The sequence below is a fragment of the Sciurus carolinensis genome, chromosome 2 (assembly GCF_902686445.1).
Source record: "Sciurus carolinensis chromosome 2, mSciCar1.2, whole genome shotgun sequence".
Lineage (NCBI taxonomy): Eukaryota > Metazoa > Chordata > Mammalia > Rodentia > Sciuridae > Sciurus > Sciurus carolinensis.
In genome coordinates, this window is record NC_062214.1 from 172,258,737 (window position 1) to 172,277,055 (window position 18,319).

An 18,319-nucleotide genomic window follows, 5' to 3' on the forward strand; every position below is an offset into this window, starting at 1 on the left:
ATCCTGCTACGTTAATGAATTCACTTATGAGTTCTAAAAGTTTTCTGCTGGAATTTCCAGGTTCCTCTAAATACATAATCATGTCATCAGCAAATAGATATAGTTTGAGTTCTTCTTTTCCTATTCATATCCCTTTAATTTCCTTGGTCTGTCTAATTGCTCTGGCTAGAGTTTCAAGGACGATGTTGAATAGAAGTGGTGAAAGAGGGCATCCCTGCCTTGTTCCAGTTTTTAGGGGGAATGCTTTCAGTTTTTCACCATTTAGAATGATATTGCCCATGGGCTTAGCGTAGATGGCCTTTACAATGTTAAGGAATGTTCCCACTATCCCTATTTTTTCTAGTGTTTTCAGCATGAAGGGATGCTGTATTTTATCAAATGTTTTTTCTGCATCTATTGAAATAATCATGTGATTCTTAACTTTAAGTCTGTTGATATGTTGAATGACATTTATTGATTTCCGGATGTTGAACCAACCTTGCATCCCTGGGATAAAACCCACTTGATTGTGGTGCACTATCTTTTTAATATATTTTTGTATGCGATTTGCTAAAATTTTGTTGAGAATTTTTGCGTCGATGTTCATTAAGGATATTGGTCTAAATTTTCTTTCCTCGATGTGTCTCTGTCTGGTTTAGGTATCAGGGTAATATTGGCTTTATAGAATGAGTTTGGGAGGGTTCCCTCCTTCTTCTATTTCATGGAATACTTTGAGGAGTATTGGAATGAGCTCTTCTTTAAAGGTTTTGTAGAACTCAACTGAGAACCCATCTGGTCCCAGACTTTTCTTTGTTGGTAGGCTTTTGATGACTTCTTCTATTTCATTACTTGAAATTGATATATTTAAATTGTGTATGTTCCTCTCGTTCAGTTTAGGTAATTCATATGTCTCTAGAAACCTGTTGATGTCTTCGAGATTTTCTATTTTGTTGGAGTATAGATTTTCAAAATAGCTTCTCATTATGTTTTGTATTTCACTCGTGTCTGTTGTGATATTTCCTTGTTCATTCCGAATTTTAGTAATTTGGGTTTTCTCTCTCCCTCTCTTTGTTAGTGTGACTAAGGGTTTATCAATTTTGTTTATTTTTTCAAAGAACCAACTATTTATTTTGTCAATTTTTTCTATTGTTTCTTTTGTTTCAGTTTCGTTAATTTCAGCTCTGATTTTAACTATTTTTTGTCTTCTACTACTTTTGGTGTTGCTCTGTTCTTCTTTTCTAAGACTTGAGCTGCAGTATTAGGTCATTAATTTGTTGATTTTTTTCTTCTTTTATTGAATGCAGTCAATGAAATAAATTTTCCTCTAAGTACTGCTTTCATAGTGTCCCAGAGATTTTGATATGATGTTTCTTTGTTCTCATTTACCTCTAAGAATTTTTTAATTTCCTTCCTGATGTCTTCTGTTATCCATTCATCATACAATAGCATATTATTTAATCTCCAGGTGTTGGAGTAATTTCTGGTTTTTACTCTGTCATTTATTTCTTATTTGAATCCATTATGATCTGATAGAATACAAGGTAGTATCTCTATCTTCTTGTACTTGCTAACATTAGCTTTGTGACATAGAATATGGTCTATTTTAGAGAAGGATACATGTGCTGCTGAGAAGAAAGTGTATCTGCTCTTTGTTGGATGGTATATTCTATAGATGTCCATTAAGTCTAAATTATTGATTGTATTATTGAGATCTATGGTTTCCTTCTTCAATTTTTGTTTGGAAGATCTGTCCAGTGGTGAGAGAGGTATGTTAAAATCACCTAGTATTTTTGTGTTGCAGTCTATTTGATTTCTGGAATTGAGAAGGATTTGTTTGACATACATGGATGAGCCACTGTTTGGGGCATAGATATTTATGATTATTATGTCTTGCTGATTTATGCTTCCCTTATGCAGTATGAAATGTCCTTCTTTATCCCTTCTGACTAACTTTGGCTTGAAGTCCACAGTATCTGATATGAGAATGGATACTCCGGCTTTTTTGCTGTATCCATGTGCATGGTATATTTTTTCCCATCTTTCCACCTTTAGTCTGTGGGAATCTTTTTCTATGAGATGATGAGTCTTTTGCAGGCAGCAAATTGTTGGATCTTTCTTTTTAATCCAATCTGTCAGTCTGTGTCTTTTGATTGATGAGTTCAGGCCATCAACATTCAGGGTTATTATTGAGATATGATTTGTATTCCTGATCATTTGGCTCATTTTTTTTTTTTTTTTTTTTGACACAACTTGATTTCTCCTTTATTTGGTTGTTCCTTTAGGGTAGTTCCTCCCTTTGCTGATTTGCATCATTGTTTTTCATCTCTTCTCATGGAATATTTTGCTGAGAATGTTCTGTAATGCTGGCTTTCTTTTTGTAAATTCTTTTAGCTTTTGTTTATCATGGAAGGATTTTATTTCATTGTCAAATCTGAAGGTAAGTTTTGCTGGGTATAAGACTCTTGGTTGGCATCCGTTTTCTTTCAGGGCTTGAAAAATGTTGTTCCAGGCCCTTCTAGCTTTTAGGGTCTGGATTGAAAAATCTGCTGATATCCGTATTGGTTTCCCCCTGAATGTAATTTGATTCTTTTCTCTCGCAGTCTTTAAAATTCTGTCTTTATTTTGTATGTTCAGTATTTTCATTATAATGTGACTTGGTGTGGGTCTGTTTTAATTTTGTGTATTTGGAGTCCTATAAGCCTCTTGTACTTGATTTTCCATTTCATTCTTCAGATTTGGGAAATTTTCTGATATTATTTCATTGAATAGATTGTTCATTCCTTTGGTTTGTTTCTCTAAGCCTTCCTTAATCCCAATAATTCTTAAATTTGGCCTTTTCATGATATCCCATAATTCTTGTAGATTCTGTTCATGATTTCTTACCATCTTCTCTATTTGGTTAACTTTGTTTTCAAGATTAAATATTTTTTCTTCAATATCTGAGTTTCTGTCTTCCAGTTGTTCTATCCTATTGGTTATGCTTTCTATGGAGTTTTTAATTTGGTTTATTGTTTCCTTCATTTCAAGGATTTCTGTTTGGTTTTTTTTCAACATCTCTAACTCTTTATTGAAATGATCTTTTGCTTCCTGTATTTGCTCTTTTAACTGTCGATTGGTGTGATCATTCAATGGCTGCATTTGCTCTTTCATCTCATCATTCAATGGCTGTATTTGCTCTTTCATCTCATCATTCAATGCCTGCATTTGCTCTTTCATCTCATCATTCAATGGCTGCATTTGCTTGCTCCGCGATGGCAACAGACCTTGGTGTGGTGGTCAGGCGGGGTCCCTCAGTGATGGCGTCTGTGCTTGGCCTGGTGGTTGGGCGGGCTGCCTGCTGGCCGCCTAGCTCTGCAAGGCAGGTGGTTTGGATGCCCACCTGCTACCTCCACGGTGCAGGTTACCTTACTCACCCGCCAGCTCGCTCTGCAACTGTGACCGACTGGTGATGGCACCGCCCCCGGTGCAGGGGTCAGGCGGGGTCCCTCAGTGATGGCGTCTGTGCTTGGCCTGTTGGTTGCTTTCCAAAGTGGTTGCACCAATCTGCTGTCCCCGCAACAATGCATGAGTGTACCTTTTTCCCCACATCCTTACCCATGTTAGCATCTTTTGATGCAGTTGAAACCTAAAATTGACCATCATAGTCTTCCTTTTACATGTGGATACACAGTTGAATGAGTACGATGTGTTGAAAAGATTATTCTTTCCTTATTGAGTTGTCTTGGCACTTTTTTGAATAATTTTTAAAGCATTCTTTTAAAAAAAGTCTTTATCTATCTATCTATTTATTTATTTATTTATTTTTATGTGGTGCTGAGGATTGAACCCAGTACCTCACATGTGCTAGACAAGTGCTGTACCACTGAACCACAACCCCAACCTGAAAAAACAATTTTAAATTTGTTTTGTTTTTGTTTGTTTATTTGTAGTTGTAGATGGACAGAATGCCTTTGTTTTGTTTATTTTTTTGCAGTGTTAAGGATCGAACCCATGCTAGGCAAGGAGTCTGCCATTGAGCTACAGCTGCAGCCCACTCTTTTGAAAATTAATGGACCAGAAGCATGTGGATTTATTTTTGGTCTCAAAACTGTTCAATAAATCTGTCTGTTTATCCATATGCTGGTTCCTCACTGCCTCAAATACTTTAGTTTTGTAGTAAATTTTGAGATTAGGAAGTGTGAGTCTTCCAATTCTGTTCTTTTTCAAGATTGTTTTGGCTATTTTAGAATTTGAATTTCCTTATTAATTTTAGGACCAGTCTGTCAATTTTTGCACAGATATACCTGTGTGTGTGTGTGTGTGTGTGTGTGTGTGTGTGTGTACTGGGGATTGAACCCAGGGGTACTTTACCACTGAGCTACATCCCCAATCCTCTTTATTTATTTTTTTATTTTGAGATAAGGTCTTGCCAAGTTGCTGAAGGTCTCACTAAATTCCTGAGGCTGACCTCAAACTTGTGATCCTCCTGCCTCATCCTCCTGAGTTGCTGGGATTATAGGCAAAGGTCACTGTGCCCAGCCCAAGCTGGGGTTTTTGTAAGGATTACTTGGAATCTGTAGATCAATTTGAGGAGTATTGCAGTCTGTGATGGTTAATTTTATATGTCAATTTGACTTGACCAATGGATGCCTAGATAAACATTATTTCTAAATAATAGAAACATTATTTCTGGGTGTTCCTGTGGATCTGGAATGTCTCCAAAGATTCATGTGTTGGAGGCTTGATTTGCCCCCAGCTGGCAGTGCTATTGGAAGGTGGTGAAAATTTTGGGAGGTAGGGCCCAGTTGGAAGAGATGGGTCACTGGAGACTGGGGGTGTGCCTTTCTTTGAAGGTATATTTTGTTCCTGGCCCTTGGCTTCCTGACTGCCAGTGGGTGACCAGTTTTGCCCTACAGTACACTCCCTGCCATGATATTCTGCCTGATCACAAGCCTATAGCAGTTCTGCCAAGTGACCATGAAGGGACACCTCTGAAACTGTGAGCCAAAATAAATCTTTTGTCCTTTAAGGTTTTTTTGTTTTTGTTTTTGTTTTGGTCCCAGCAACAAAAAACCTACTAACAGTTTGCTGTAAGAGTGTTTCTGGAAGACATTAACATTTGAATTGAACTGAACAAAGCAGATGTCCCTCTTAAATATGAGTGGGCATTATCTAATCCTTTGGGATTCTAAATAGAAAAAAGTTAGAGGAGAGTTGAATTATCTTTGCCTTATTGCTCAAATTGGACCATCATCCATCTTTTCCTGCCCTTGGAGTTCTTGGTTCTCAGGTCTTCTGGTCCAGACTGGAATTTACACCATCAACAACCTTGCTCTCAGGCATTCGAACCGTAACACTGGCTGGAATGCCCCCTTGTAGAGATGCATCTTTATTGTGATGTCTTTATCTGATTTTGTAACTAAACACAATGGGTTTACCTCTTGATGTTCACAAAACCAATATCCACAACCAGGAGATGAAAGCTGCAAAAGGGTTGTTACTTGCAGTAAGTCAGAACACTGAAAATGATTCTCAAAGTAGTGTTCTCTCTAAACAAAGAAAGCAAGGGACTCTTATTGGGGAAAATCATACATATTCATATTATAAAGGCTCATCACATGCAGAGGTGGGCACATTTCTAAACATGCTCAGTTTGAGGTCATATATGTTTTTTAAAAAAATATCAGACACAAATGCCTCTGGGCAGAGAATTTTGTAATTTAGTAAGTAAAATTTATTCTAGGTCACCTTAAAACAGTGAGTAAGAGTGACTTGGCAGTTTTGACTGGTTCCTTGTAAATTTCTGCAAAGAATTTTAACTGGTCAAACAAAACAACTTTGAAGGCACATTGAGTCATTTAAAGGTCCAGCAGCTTTCCTCCATAAACGTAAGAGCTTGCTCTTTCAAGTGCCTGCCTGGTAGCCAACAGTTTTGGTATCAGAGTAATAGTGGCATTGTAGAACTTGTGTTATGAGCAAGCTGTGCCAACACAGACTGGACACATTTGTGTTTTTCTAGTGTCAGTATTTATTGGATAAAAATAAATTCACAAGCTACATCACTTTTATTTCATTGACTTTTATTCACCAAGCCAATGGTTCATTTGATATCAGAAGCATGAAAATAAGTTTTTTTATTCCATTCTAATCTTAATTACTAATATCTGTAACACTCAAGTCACACATCACACTTTACACAATGATATGTAGGTTACAGAACAGCTAAGAAAGGGTTAACAATGACCACAGGTTTTAAAGAGACAGAACTGAAGGCAAAGGCAGAAAGCTGATACAGAATGGAAAAGAGTTACCACAGGTGGTAGGATAAAGATTACCTACCCAGCCAAAGCAGTGGCCCATGCCACTCTTAGGAAGCTGGGACCAGGAGAATCCCAAGTTCAAGGCCAGCCTCCACAACATTGACCCTGTCTCAAAATATATTAAATATATTAAAACAACAGAGGACTTGGGATGTAGCTCAGTAGAGGAGCACCATAGGTTCAATCCTTAGTGTGGCATGGGGAAAAAAAAAGATTTCTAAACCCAACAAAGAATTTGTTGGGAGGCATGGAATCTGCTCAAGGTACAGAGCTGTTCAGGCTACTCAAGGCAAGGGGACAATTAGTTCAGGGTGCAAAACTTGTTCAAACCAAGGGTCCAGATGGCAGGCGGTTTCAAAGTAGGCCATGCCAAGCAGGGAGATGGAGCTGAACTGAAGCCCTGGGACATCTTCACTGGATGGTCTGTTATAATGACTAATGGGTCAGTATGTGCCACCATAGTAGAGTCTTAGGTGCCCTTCCTTTTATATTTCAGGTGTTGAATTGCATCATTCAGTGTTTTGGTGTGTTTGATAAATTCACAGGGCTGGTTTCCCTAATATGGGTTTAATACACCCATGCATCCATGTGCTTCTCTGATTTAATTTGATATTTACAGGTGGTCACATTTTATCAGCACAATTAACTTATCACTCTGTGCCTTATGATTGTGCTGTGCAACTGGGGGTGGCAGATTACTCTTTTTATAAGTTCTGTATGTTCACCTTCTGGTGATTGATTATGTTTACCTAGACAAGTTACCAAGTCATTCTGCCTTAGCACTTGTACTCAAAATGGAGTAGGTCAGGACAACTACTGCTTTATTAAATAGAGTAATTTAATCAGGGCTACATATAGTCTGAAAACTGCCTCTCTCTCTCTCTCTCTGTCTCTCTCTCTCTGGTAGTGGGGATTGAACCTGGTGTTGCTTTACCACTGCTCCACATCCCTAGCCCTTTTTATTTTTTATTTTCAGATAGGGTCTCTCTGAGTTGCTTAGGGCCTTATTAAGTTGCTGAGACCGGCTTTGAATTTGTGATCCTCTTGCCTCGGTCTCCTTAGTCACTGGGATTACAGCCAAGTGCCACTGTGCACAGCTGAAAACTATTCTGTGCAACTTAGAGTAACTCAGTAGGACATAGCCTGCTCTCCAAAGTTGGAAAGTTATTTCTCCTTTTATATTTTTGAAACAGTTTGTGAAGAATTGGTATTCACTTTTGAAAGATTTGTAGAGAAGCAGGTGTAGTGGCACATGCCTGTAATTTCAGCTACTTGGAAGACTGAGGCAGGAGGATCACAGGTGAGGCCAACCTGAACAGCTTAGTGAGACCCTGTCTGAAAATATAAATAAATAAATAAAGGGGGTAGGGATGTATCTCAGTGGTTAAGTACCCTTGGATTCAATTCATGGTAAAATAAATAAATAGATAGATAAACAAACAAATAAAATTAAATCTATAGAATAGTATACTATGGGAATGTATCTCATTAGTAGGGTACTTGCCTAGCATGTGCAAGGCCCTGGGTTCAATCCCCAGAACTACAAAAAACAAAGCAAAACAGAAAGATAGAATTCACCAATGAAGCCATCTAGGCCTGGGTTTTTCTTTTTGTAAAGTTTTAAAGTTCATTATCTTAGCTGGGTGTGGTGGCATACGCCTATGATCTTAGTAACTATGGAGTCTGAGGCAGGAAGATCCAAGGTCAGCCTGGACAACTTAGTGAGACCCTGACTCAAAATAAAAAATAGAAAGGGCTGGGAATGTAGCTCAGTAGTAGAGCACCCCTGGGTTCAATCCCCAGTACCAATTTAAGATTTTCTATTTCTTAACTTTAGTAGTTTGTATCTTTGTAGGATTTTGCCCACTTCATCCAAATTGTATAAATTTCCCTTACTTTCCTTTTTGTTTTGCAAAGTCAGTAGTTATATCCATCTTTAATTTATGATTTTAGTAATTTGCATCTTTTTTTCCTTGGTCAGTTTAGATAAAACTTTGTCAAATATTTGTTAATCTTTTCAGGAGACCAACTTTAACAACAAAAAAAAATTTTTTTAAGGCTGATCTTAAACTCCTAAGTAGCTGGGACTGCAGGCATATGCCATTGCACCCAGCTCCTCAAAGGACTAACTTTTGGTTGTGTTGACTTTCTGTATTGATTTTCTCTTGTCTATTTCCTTCATTTCTACTATTCCTTATATTAGATTGAAAACTTCCTGTGAATATATGTTTTTAAAAAACAAAAAGTTAGAAGAGGGCTGAGTGTGTGGTTTATGGTAGAGCACTTTACCTAGCCTATGCAAGGCTCTGGGTTCGATCCCCAATACCAAAAAGAAAGTTAAAGTGGTGACTTATTTGATAATTTGTGTTGAATCATTTTAACCATAGACTCTCAGGAAATGAGTGGATTACATGTTGCCAATTGGCTGAGGGTTCTTTTGCTCAATTCCAATAGAAATCATGAATCTGAGCAGGAGTGTCAGTAACTCTCCTCAGCTCTTGGTGTATTCTTAATGGCCTGGGTACCAGTGGTTCTGAACAGCTGGTGACAACAGCTTTCCCATCTGCTTTTAGGTAACTCCTCAGCAGCTGTGGCTAGCAGCAGTTTTTTCTGTCAGCTGAACCTCTTCTGCAGTTCTCAGCTCTCAGTTGTCTACTGCTCTTCACTGCTGTCTGGCTGCTAGATGTTCTCAGGGCTGGCAGCCCTTGATGTTACCATCTCTTGGTCAAACCACTTTACCAGAGATAAAAATCACCAGAAGACAATAGAACCATCTGAACTAGGCTTTATATGGAACCTGTGCTATAGCACAGGGGGGAAGTGCACAGGATGAAGGTCCCATGCTGACCAGATGAGACTGAGAAGGGTACTTGCTTATATAGAGAAAACTTGTGGAGCCAGGCACGGTATTGCATGCCTATAATCCCACTTATTGTGGAGGTGGAGGTAGTATGGCAAATTTGAGTTCAAGCTGAACAATTAGTGAGACCTTGTCTCAAAATGAAATTTTAAAAAGGTCTGGGGATGAAACTCCAAGGCATAGTGCTCCTGGTCTCAATTACCAGTACCACTTTAAAAAGAGAGGAGGGGTACAGGAGAGGGTTTGCATGTGTATGTGTGCTTGCAAGCATGTGCTGTTCTAAGCAAGTGCAGTTTAATGTCTGCTAACCGCAGACTTTCTGCTTAGTCACGTCAGTGTGCATTGGCATACAGAACCTGCATGCCCTGGCTGTAATGGGTGGGGAAAGTGCCAAATCGATTGAGGACAGTTGAAGATGGGCAGAGACATGTAGAACAGCTGCAAGAAGGAGTCATCTGGGTGGCCACAGGTCATCCTGAACCTACCCCAACGGAAATGAAGTCTCTCAGAGCCATTGCCTGGCTTCTGGAGAGGTGGTGGCAGAATTGGAGCCTCCTTGAGCAATCACAAGGTATTTGATGCAGCCCTGGTTTTCTCAGCTCACCCAACCCAGAGAAGAGACCACTTGATTGACAGCTCTCGTAGCTTCCCTGGGAGTGGTAGGGCTGAAGTTTGGACTGCTGGTGTCTCCAGTGGGATCCTGGAAGCTGCAGTAACATCAGTTGTAGTTCAGCGGTCCCCTACGTCTTCCTGGCCTAGTGCAGGATGTGAACTGTCACTCTACCTGCTTTACAGCTGTAGCTGTCAACAAAATGGTTGGAGAGCAGTGGTTGCAGCTACAACTGCAGCCACAGATGCTTCCTTCCCTAATCCCTCTGGGGCAGGTAGAGCTGTATACTGCAGGCCCTGCAGTTCCTGCTCCCATCTCTGCCCTAGCTCTACCCCATCTTTGTCAGCATTGCCCAGCAGCTTGGCTGCACCTCAACAGCCTGACATGTGGGTAGAGCTACCAACTGTCAGCTGAGAGGCTCAGTGTGAGTACACCACTCCTGCTGGCCCCAGGCTTCTTTGCTGTCAAAGGAAAATGGTTTCTTTCTCTTTTTAAAATATTTGTCACTTGTAGATGGACACAATACCTTTATTTTATCTATTTATTTTTATGTGGTGTGGAGAATCGAACCCAGTGCCACACACGTGCTAGGCAAGCGCCCTACCACTGAGCTACAACCCCAGTCTGGAAAATAGTTTCTTTGGAGGACAATCAGGCTCTTTTTTACAGTCTCACCTCCTTAACTCCTACAACAGAATACATTTCAATAGATAATAAAAACTAAAGTTCCCAGTAACTGAGCTGCCATCAAGATCCCAGCAGCTTTTCCCTCTGAGTCCTCTTGTTTCCCAAAGCCCTGTTCCCTCTGCCTACCTTCTGCCTCAAGCCATTTTCACTGGGAAAAATGAATAGTATTGTATATCTGTAATCCAGAACCTCCACTCTTTGAATCCCTTTGCTGATGCAAGTAAGGTTGATGACCTGCTTCCTGCTGGAAGATTATATCCATATAAGAATTCAGTAGAAAAACTGCAGAAAGACCTTTACTACTGTCTAAGGGATTGCTAATGATTATGATGAAAGGAAATTAGTTAAGGCTTTTAAGAAGAAATTTGCCTATAATGGTACAGTAATTGAGCATCCAGAATATGGAGAAGTAATTCAGCTATGGGGTGACCAGCACAAGAACATATGCCAGTTTCTGGTGTAGATTGGACTAACTAAGGACAATCAGCGAAGGTTCATGGTTTTAAGTTGCTTGTGACTCACTGAAGCTTAAGTGAGGATTTCTGTGCAATGAGTAGTTTCCCTTCTGTCCCTCCTAACAAGTTTAAGAACCTCACAGCTTGTATAATATAACCAACCATGTGGGCTCTACTTTTAACTTGGACTACTGTAACTCCTTCATGCAATAAACTGAAAAGTCATAAAAAAGAAACTAAAAAAGCTTATAAGCCAGGAATGGTGACATATACCTATAGTTTGAGCTATTTGAGAAGCTGAGGAGGATCATTTGAGCCCATGAGTTCAAGATCAGCATAAGCAAGATTTGAGAGGCTATTTGAGAGGCTGAGGAGGATCATTGGAGCCCATGAGTTCAAGATCAGCATAAGCAAGATTTGAGAGGCTATTTGAGAGGTTGAGGAGGATCATTTGAGCCCATGAGTTCAAGATTAGCATAAGCAACAGAGTGAGACTCCCATCTCAAAAAAGTAGGGGTTGGGGCAGGGGATCAGGTGTAGCTCAATGGTAGAACATTTGCCTATCATGCACAAGGCCCTGAGTTCAATCCCTGGCAGTGACTGAATTTTTTTTCTTTTTACAAGAAAATATGGCCAGTTGAATGAAGTTAGAGAATTAATAACTTTCTAAGAATGGCAGCAATTAATTGATAATTGTGACTTCATTTTTCTCAATGCTGGAGACTCACACATGCAGGACATGTGCTCTCCCTGACCTTTTCTTGATTTTATTTTATTTCGAGACAGGGTCTCACTATTTTGCCCAGACCGGCCTCAAACTTGACAGTCCTCCTGCCCCTCCCTCCCAAATAGCTGGGATTACAGCCTGGGCCATCATGCCTGTCTCAATGTGACTTTTAGAATACTGTATTTTTTTTTTTTTTTTTGCGGTGCTGGGGATCGAACTCAGGGCCTTGTGCTTGAGAGGCAAGCACTCTACCGACTGAGCTATCTCCCCAGCCCATGGATTGGGTGATTTATAAAAAATAGTGTTTAAGCTGGACCTGGAGGTGTACTCTTGTAACCCCAGCTAATTGGGAGGCTGAAGGCAGGAGGATTACTAGTTTGAGGCCACCCTGGGCAGTTTAGTAAGACCCTGTCTCAAAATTTAAACAGGGTTTCAGTGTGTAGCTGAGTTGTACAGTGCTTGCCTAGCATGCACAAGGTCCTGGGTTTGGTTCTAAGTACTGGAAAAAAAAATTCTCAAGACTGGGAAGTTCAGGAGCTTGGCACTAGCATCTGGTGAATGCCCTCTTGTTGCATCATAACGTGGCAGAGGGTACCAAGGGCAGGACAGAGCAAGTGTGCTAATTTGGGTCTCTATGTCTCTCGTCTTATAAAGTCACTAATACAATCATGGGAACCCCACCTTCAAGACCTCATCTAATCCTAATTATCTTCCAAAGGTTCCACTTCTGAATACCATTAAGAGAGTCTAATTCTTCCATGTTTTAAGCATGTAATAATTTTTGTATGTTCTTTCACTGTTTAAAAAGAAAAAAAAAATACCATTAACATATGTCTTTGGGAATTGAGTTTCAACATGAGTTTGGGCTAAGGAACAAACCCTCAGACCATAGCAAAAACAGCTTCTTCCAGGAGTGGTGAAATTTTTTTCTTTGTGGGCTAGTGAAATGAAATGATAGTTGGTGTAAAACATTAATACATAAATTGTCAAGTTGAAACAGGGTCACTGTTTCCAATAGACTTAAAGATGTGCCCACTTTCAGTGGCAGCTAAAACAAAGCTCGTCTGCATTATGAACTTTATCATATTACATATGCAAAGCAAATCACATAAGGAAAATAATTATTACAAATTGAGAGGAGAAATCAGTGTTCAGTATTCAGAGTCACTTCTTGAGGATAACTGGTTTGGTCTTCTTATGACTTTTACACCTCAGTATATATAGATATAGTTCAGGTCATCTAATGATTACATGTACAATAATGAACACATATAAATTCTTTCACTTGGGACTGGATTTATAACTCAGTGATGTAGCCCTTGCCTAACATTCACTAGTCCCTGGGTTTGATCTCCAACAACAACAAAAACAAAACAAAATAAGCCAGATGACTTAGGAGGCTGAGGCAGGAGGATTGCAAGTTTAAAACCAGCCTCAGAAACGTAGTGACCCTGTCTCAAAATAAAAATTTAAAAAGTGCTGGGGATGTGGTTTAGTGGTTAAGTGCCTCTAGGTTCAATCCCTAGTCCTAAACAACAAACAAAACCCCAAACCAAATGAAAAAAGAAACAAAGAATTTCACTGAAGCCAAGGATAATAGTAAGGGAACAAAATTTACCAAAATAAAGCCAGGGATTCAGACTAAAAGTATTTTTTAAATCCAATAAGGCAGATAAAAAGGATGTATTTGCCACAGAATATTTTGAGTTGGGACAAACTTCCCATTCAGCAGGATTCCCTCTGAGGGTTTTGTTTGTTTGTTTTACAGTACTGATGATTGAACCCAGGGCCTCATGGGTTCTAGGTAAGCACTCTACCACTAAGCTACATCTCTGTCCCATTCCTCTGAGAGTATTAGAATGAGAGATATTTATGACTCAAGATTATAGGGGTGGAAAAATGATGGAATAAGTAGGATTGTTACATGAACTAATGATATTCATGTCAAACCTTCACCTCAAAGCAAAAACAAACTCTGCCCCCTCAAAAACACTTTTTCTTCAAAAGAAATAAATACCTTATTTATCTACTCATTTCATGGTAAAGAGCAGTCTTTCTTAAGAATTTCATTTCTTGTTTTTCAAATTCTGTCAGTCATCAGGTCCTGTGGATGCCACCTCCACAGGTGAATTAAGTACATTTCTTAATTCAGTACATTTTTTAGTGACTCCAAGGATATCTACCTAGTCTAAATCGCTGTTTCTTTCCTCATGGAAATGCTCTTTTAAGCTGTTTTCCATATGGTGGCCAGAGTGCTTTTTTTTTTTTTTTTTTTTTAATATCTTTAGTTATAGATGGACACAATATCTTTATTTTATTTATTTATTTATTTATTTAATGTGGTGATGAGAATCGAACCCAGTGTCTCACATATGCAAAGCAAGCTGTCTACCACTGAGCCACAACCCCAGTCCCCAGAATGCTTTTTTTTTTTTTTTTCTTTTTTTTAAAGAGTAGAAAGTAAGCTTTATTAAAGAAAAATAAAAGCAGACTTCTCCCTGGTGGAAGAAGGGGACCCAAAGGCAGAATCCATTGGATTGAGCAAATCTTGTCCTTTTTATAGGTTTTATTCTCCTGTTCTTTCCCCTTTATCTCTTTCCTTCCTGCCTATGTGATTAGGCCCGGTTTTGCATAAAGTGAGAAGTGATGGGCAGGGGGAGGGCCAAGGTGATTCAGGTAGGTAAGGGCCCAGGGGCATTAATTAGCATCTCCTTGTCTGTAGTCCCTGACAAGGGCAGGCAAATTTGGTTATCAGTGGGCTCTGCAGGTCCTTGACATTCCATTCTCCCAGGGCAGTCTCCAACTTCCAGAGGCAGATGGCTTTCACGGCCCCCATTTCCTAGATCTGACCGACCCCCTATTTCTACACTAACTGCCTGTCCCCAGTTCTGGCTTCATTCCCCGCTCTAGTTTTAGGAACTCCTTACTGTTGTAAGGAAAGGGGGCAACGACCTCTCTGGCTGCTTCGAACTGGAAGGGTCAGTGTGGGGCAAGCAGTTTGGAGTTCCCTTTTAGAAATCGGGTCCATCGAGGGGTCTGCGGTAAAATTCTGGTTGAGAAGTAATAGGCTGGAGGGTCATTTGAGAGATGGGCGGTCTATAAGAGAAAGTTATAAGAGAGATGGGCGGTCTATAAGAGAAGTTATGAGTACTGGGATAAGATTAATGTAACAGTAAATGCCACAGCATAGGAACACGCCAATGAATATGATGGTGATGACAGAGACTAATAATGTTTTCCACCAGGAGGTACCAGAGAACCAGGAGCTAAGAATTTGTTCCCATGATAAGTCTGGGGGGGACATGGCCTCTATCTGAGTTATGGGTCCTTCCAAAAGTAAAACCTGATATTTTAGAAGGCGATTGTCTGAAAGCCATAGTCCTCCTTTCGTGTTTAAAATTCCTGAAAGATCATGGGAAGTATAGACAATAAGGTATCTTCCCAGGGTGATTTTGATTGCCTCAGGGACTAGTAGGGCTATAGTTGCAATTACTTGCAAACAGTGGGACCATCCCCTGAGACACCATGTCAGGTTCCTAGCTGAGATAGGCTACTGGCTGTTGAACAGGTCCATTCTTTTGTGTTACCACTCCTCTTTCAGTGACAAACAGGTTAAATTTCTCTTCAGTAGGTAAACTAAGGACAGGGGCTTGGAGTAGGGCCCCTTTTAATATCTTAAAGTGTTCTGGTTCCCATATTAGGGTGGTTGCTCCTTGTTGTAAAGTTTCTTTCAGAAGGCTGTAAAGAGGCTTAGCTAATTCCCCATACCCAGGAATCCAAAGTCTGCAGTATCCAGTTATTCCTAGGAAGCCTCTGAGTTGCCTTATGGTCTGAGGCAGAGGATATTGTCCATGGGAGTTATTCTTTCCTGTCCTAGTTTGCAGATTCCTTGAGATAGTTGTAATCCAAAATATTGGACCTGTTGTTGACATAATTGAACTTTTTTTTTTTTGAGACTTTATAACCCTGATTGGCTAAGATGTTTAAGAGTTCTGTAGTAGCCTTTTGACATTCCTCCTGGGTAGAGGCGCATAATAGGATGTCATCCACATATTGGAGAACAATTGCAGATGTCTTATTTCTGACTTTTGTTGAGTCCTTAGCCAGAGTTTGTCCAAATAGGTGGGGGCTATCTCTAAATCCTTGGGGAAGCACTGTCCAGGTTAATGGAGATCCACTATCTGGTTCCTCAAAGGCAAATAGATACTGAGACTGAGAGTCCAGAGGTATGCAAAAGAAGGCATTTTTTAAATCTAACACAGTAAACCAAGCAGCAGTTGCTGAAATCTCAGATAACAGAGTATATGGATTAGGAACCCCTGGGTGGAGGGGAACAACTACTTCATTAATTATTCTGAGGTCTTGGACTAAATGCCATTCCCCATTCGATTTTTGAACTCCCAGAATCAGTGTATTGCCTGGGCTGTTACAAGGTACTAAAAGTTTCTGCTATTTGAGGTTCTAGATGATCTTTAATAAACTCTTTTTTGCTTCTGGGCATAGTGAGTATTGTCTCTGATGTGGAAAGATGGAGGGATCCTTTAAGATTGTTTTAATTGGGATTGCACTTTTTGCCCGTCCAATCTTGCCTTCAGTGGCCCATACTTCAGGGTTTATATCACATTCTAATCGAGGTAAACATAATGATCCTTGTGGTCCCAAATTCATTGTAATGGAAGTTGGAAGTTTTGAAAGTAAGTCCATTCCCAATAAAGGGGTAAGGCATTCTGGTACTATCAGGAATGCATGAGAAAACATCATCCCATCTCATTCACAACTCAGTGGGGGAGTAAACTTTCTGGTAATAGGCCGTCCAAACACCCCTTGCATCGTTATAGTATTAGAGGAAAGAGGTCCAGGATAAGAGGTGAGAACTGAAAAACTGGCACCAGTATCTAAGAGCAAGTTGACCTCTTGGCTCCCTACGTAGAAGCATACCCGGGGCTCATGCGTGGTGATAGGAGTTATGGGAGCCATTAGAATCCATCCCGGGCCCCATCAGGCTTATGTGGAAGAGTCTGGCCTCGAGGACCTACAACCCTGAGGACAGTCACTTTTCCAATGATTGCCTTGACATTTAGGGCAGGGCTCCAGAGGTGGAGGTGGCCGTTTGGCTCAGGGACAGAAATGTCCCTCCCCTTCACAACGGAAACAAACCCCTTTTGTGGCCTGAGGTACATTCCGTTTTCCTCCTTTTTCACCCGGGAAGCTAACTCCTCTTAGGGCTAAGACCAGCGCTTCAGCCTTTTTCTTGTCTCTACGCTCTCTTTCCTTCTTTTCCTCTTTATCTCAATTATTAAAAAATGGAAGTTGCAAGTTGGAGGATATCATCTAAAGATTGATCAGGGCCATATGCCAATTTCTGTAATTTCCTCCGAATGTCTGGAGCCAATTGAATGATAAATTTGTCCTTTAAAAGTAAGTGGCTCTCTGTGGATTCAGGATCCACGGTGGTGTGTTTTCTTATTGCCTCCCTGAGTTTCTCCATGAAAATAGCTGAGCTTTCCTGGGGACCTTGTATAATTTCAGAAACCTTGGAATAGTTAATAGTCTTCTGTTTGATTCTCTTAAGGGCCTCAAGGACTAACATTTGGAAGTGTCTGATCTTCCAGGCATCCTGTTCATCATTTGGATCCCAGTCAGGATCATTTCTGGGAACTGCCTGTGCTCCCGATGGATAGTTGGGTTCAGATCTAGTTTGGGCTCCTGGGGCATGAGCAAGGTGTAGGTCATCCCCCAACGGTTCAGCTGCTTTTAGGGTGGCTTCCTTCTCATTGGAGGTTAAAGTCTGGTTAAGTAACAGTATAATATCTTACCAGGTGAGGTCAAACACCTGGCATAGGTTTTGAAATTCCTCAATATATTATCTGGACCTTCTGAAAATTGCCCTAGGTCTGTTTTTATCTGTCTTAAGTCTTGGAGGGAGAAAGGGTTGCATACTTTAATTGGTCCAAATTCTCTTCTTGGCATCTCCTGGAGAGGTAGTATATTTGATCTGTCCATTGGGGCACATGGAGAAAGGCCAGGGTATGGAGGACAGAAGCAGATGGACATTAGCAGAAAATGGAGCTTTTGGGGGTCCCCATGATTCCTTTCGCTCAGTAGGTGGTTCTTTAAGGTTTTCTTCCCTTATGGCATTGGTTATGGCTGAGTCTATTTTGCATTGTTGGCATAATTTGGGGTCTTCCCTTAGAGTAAAGAAGATTTGAACATAAGGTACCTCACACCATTTTCCTTCCCTTTTGCAAAATCTATCATGTTGTAGAATGGTATTAAAATTTATACTTCCCTGGCTGGGGATATAGCTCAGTTGGTAGAGTGCTTGCCTTGAAAGCACAAGGCCCTGGGTTCAATCCCTAGCACCACAAAAAAAAAAAAAAAAAATTTATACTTCCGTCTGGCGGCCAGGATTCTCCATCAGAGAGTTGGTATTGAGGCCAGGCCTGGCGGCAGAAGAAAATTAGTTAGTCACTTTTTCTTGAGTGTCTGTGGGTCAAATTTGTCCCAGTTTTTCAGTATGCAGGCTAGTAGTGAACCTGGCAATACTGTTGAGAGTGAAGCTCCCATCTCGGCATAGATCCGGTGGGACCTCCAAATCTGATACAGTCGTTTACCGGTGAGGAGTCCTGCTTCCTCAGGTGTTGAAGTATAACACCAGAGAAGCACGCCAAGGCAAGTGTAGAGTAGAAAGTAAGCCTTATT

At 40.3% G+C, this 18,319-nt stretch overlaps 1 protein-coding gene and 1 pseudogene across 6 annotated transcripts in view; both read left to right on the top strand.

Moving 5' to 3' along the window:
* Ptgr2 (prostaglandin reductase 2) overlaps positions 1-18,319 on the top strand; it is a 56,608-nt gene that overhangs the window by 16,014 nt on the left and 22,275 nt on the right. The gene's annotated exons all lie outside the window — the stretch shown is intronic.
* Positions 3,231-10,960, top strand: LOC124974100 (eukaryotic translation initiation factor 1-like; annotated as a pseudogene).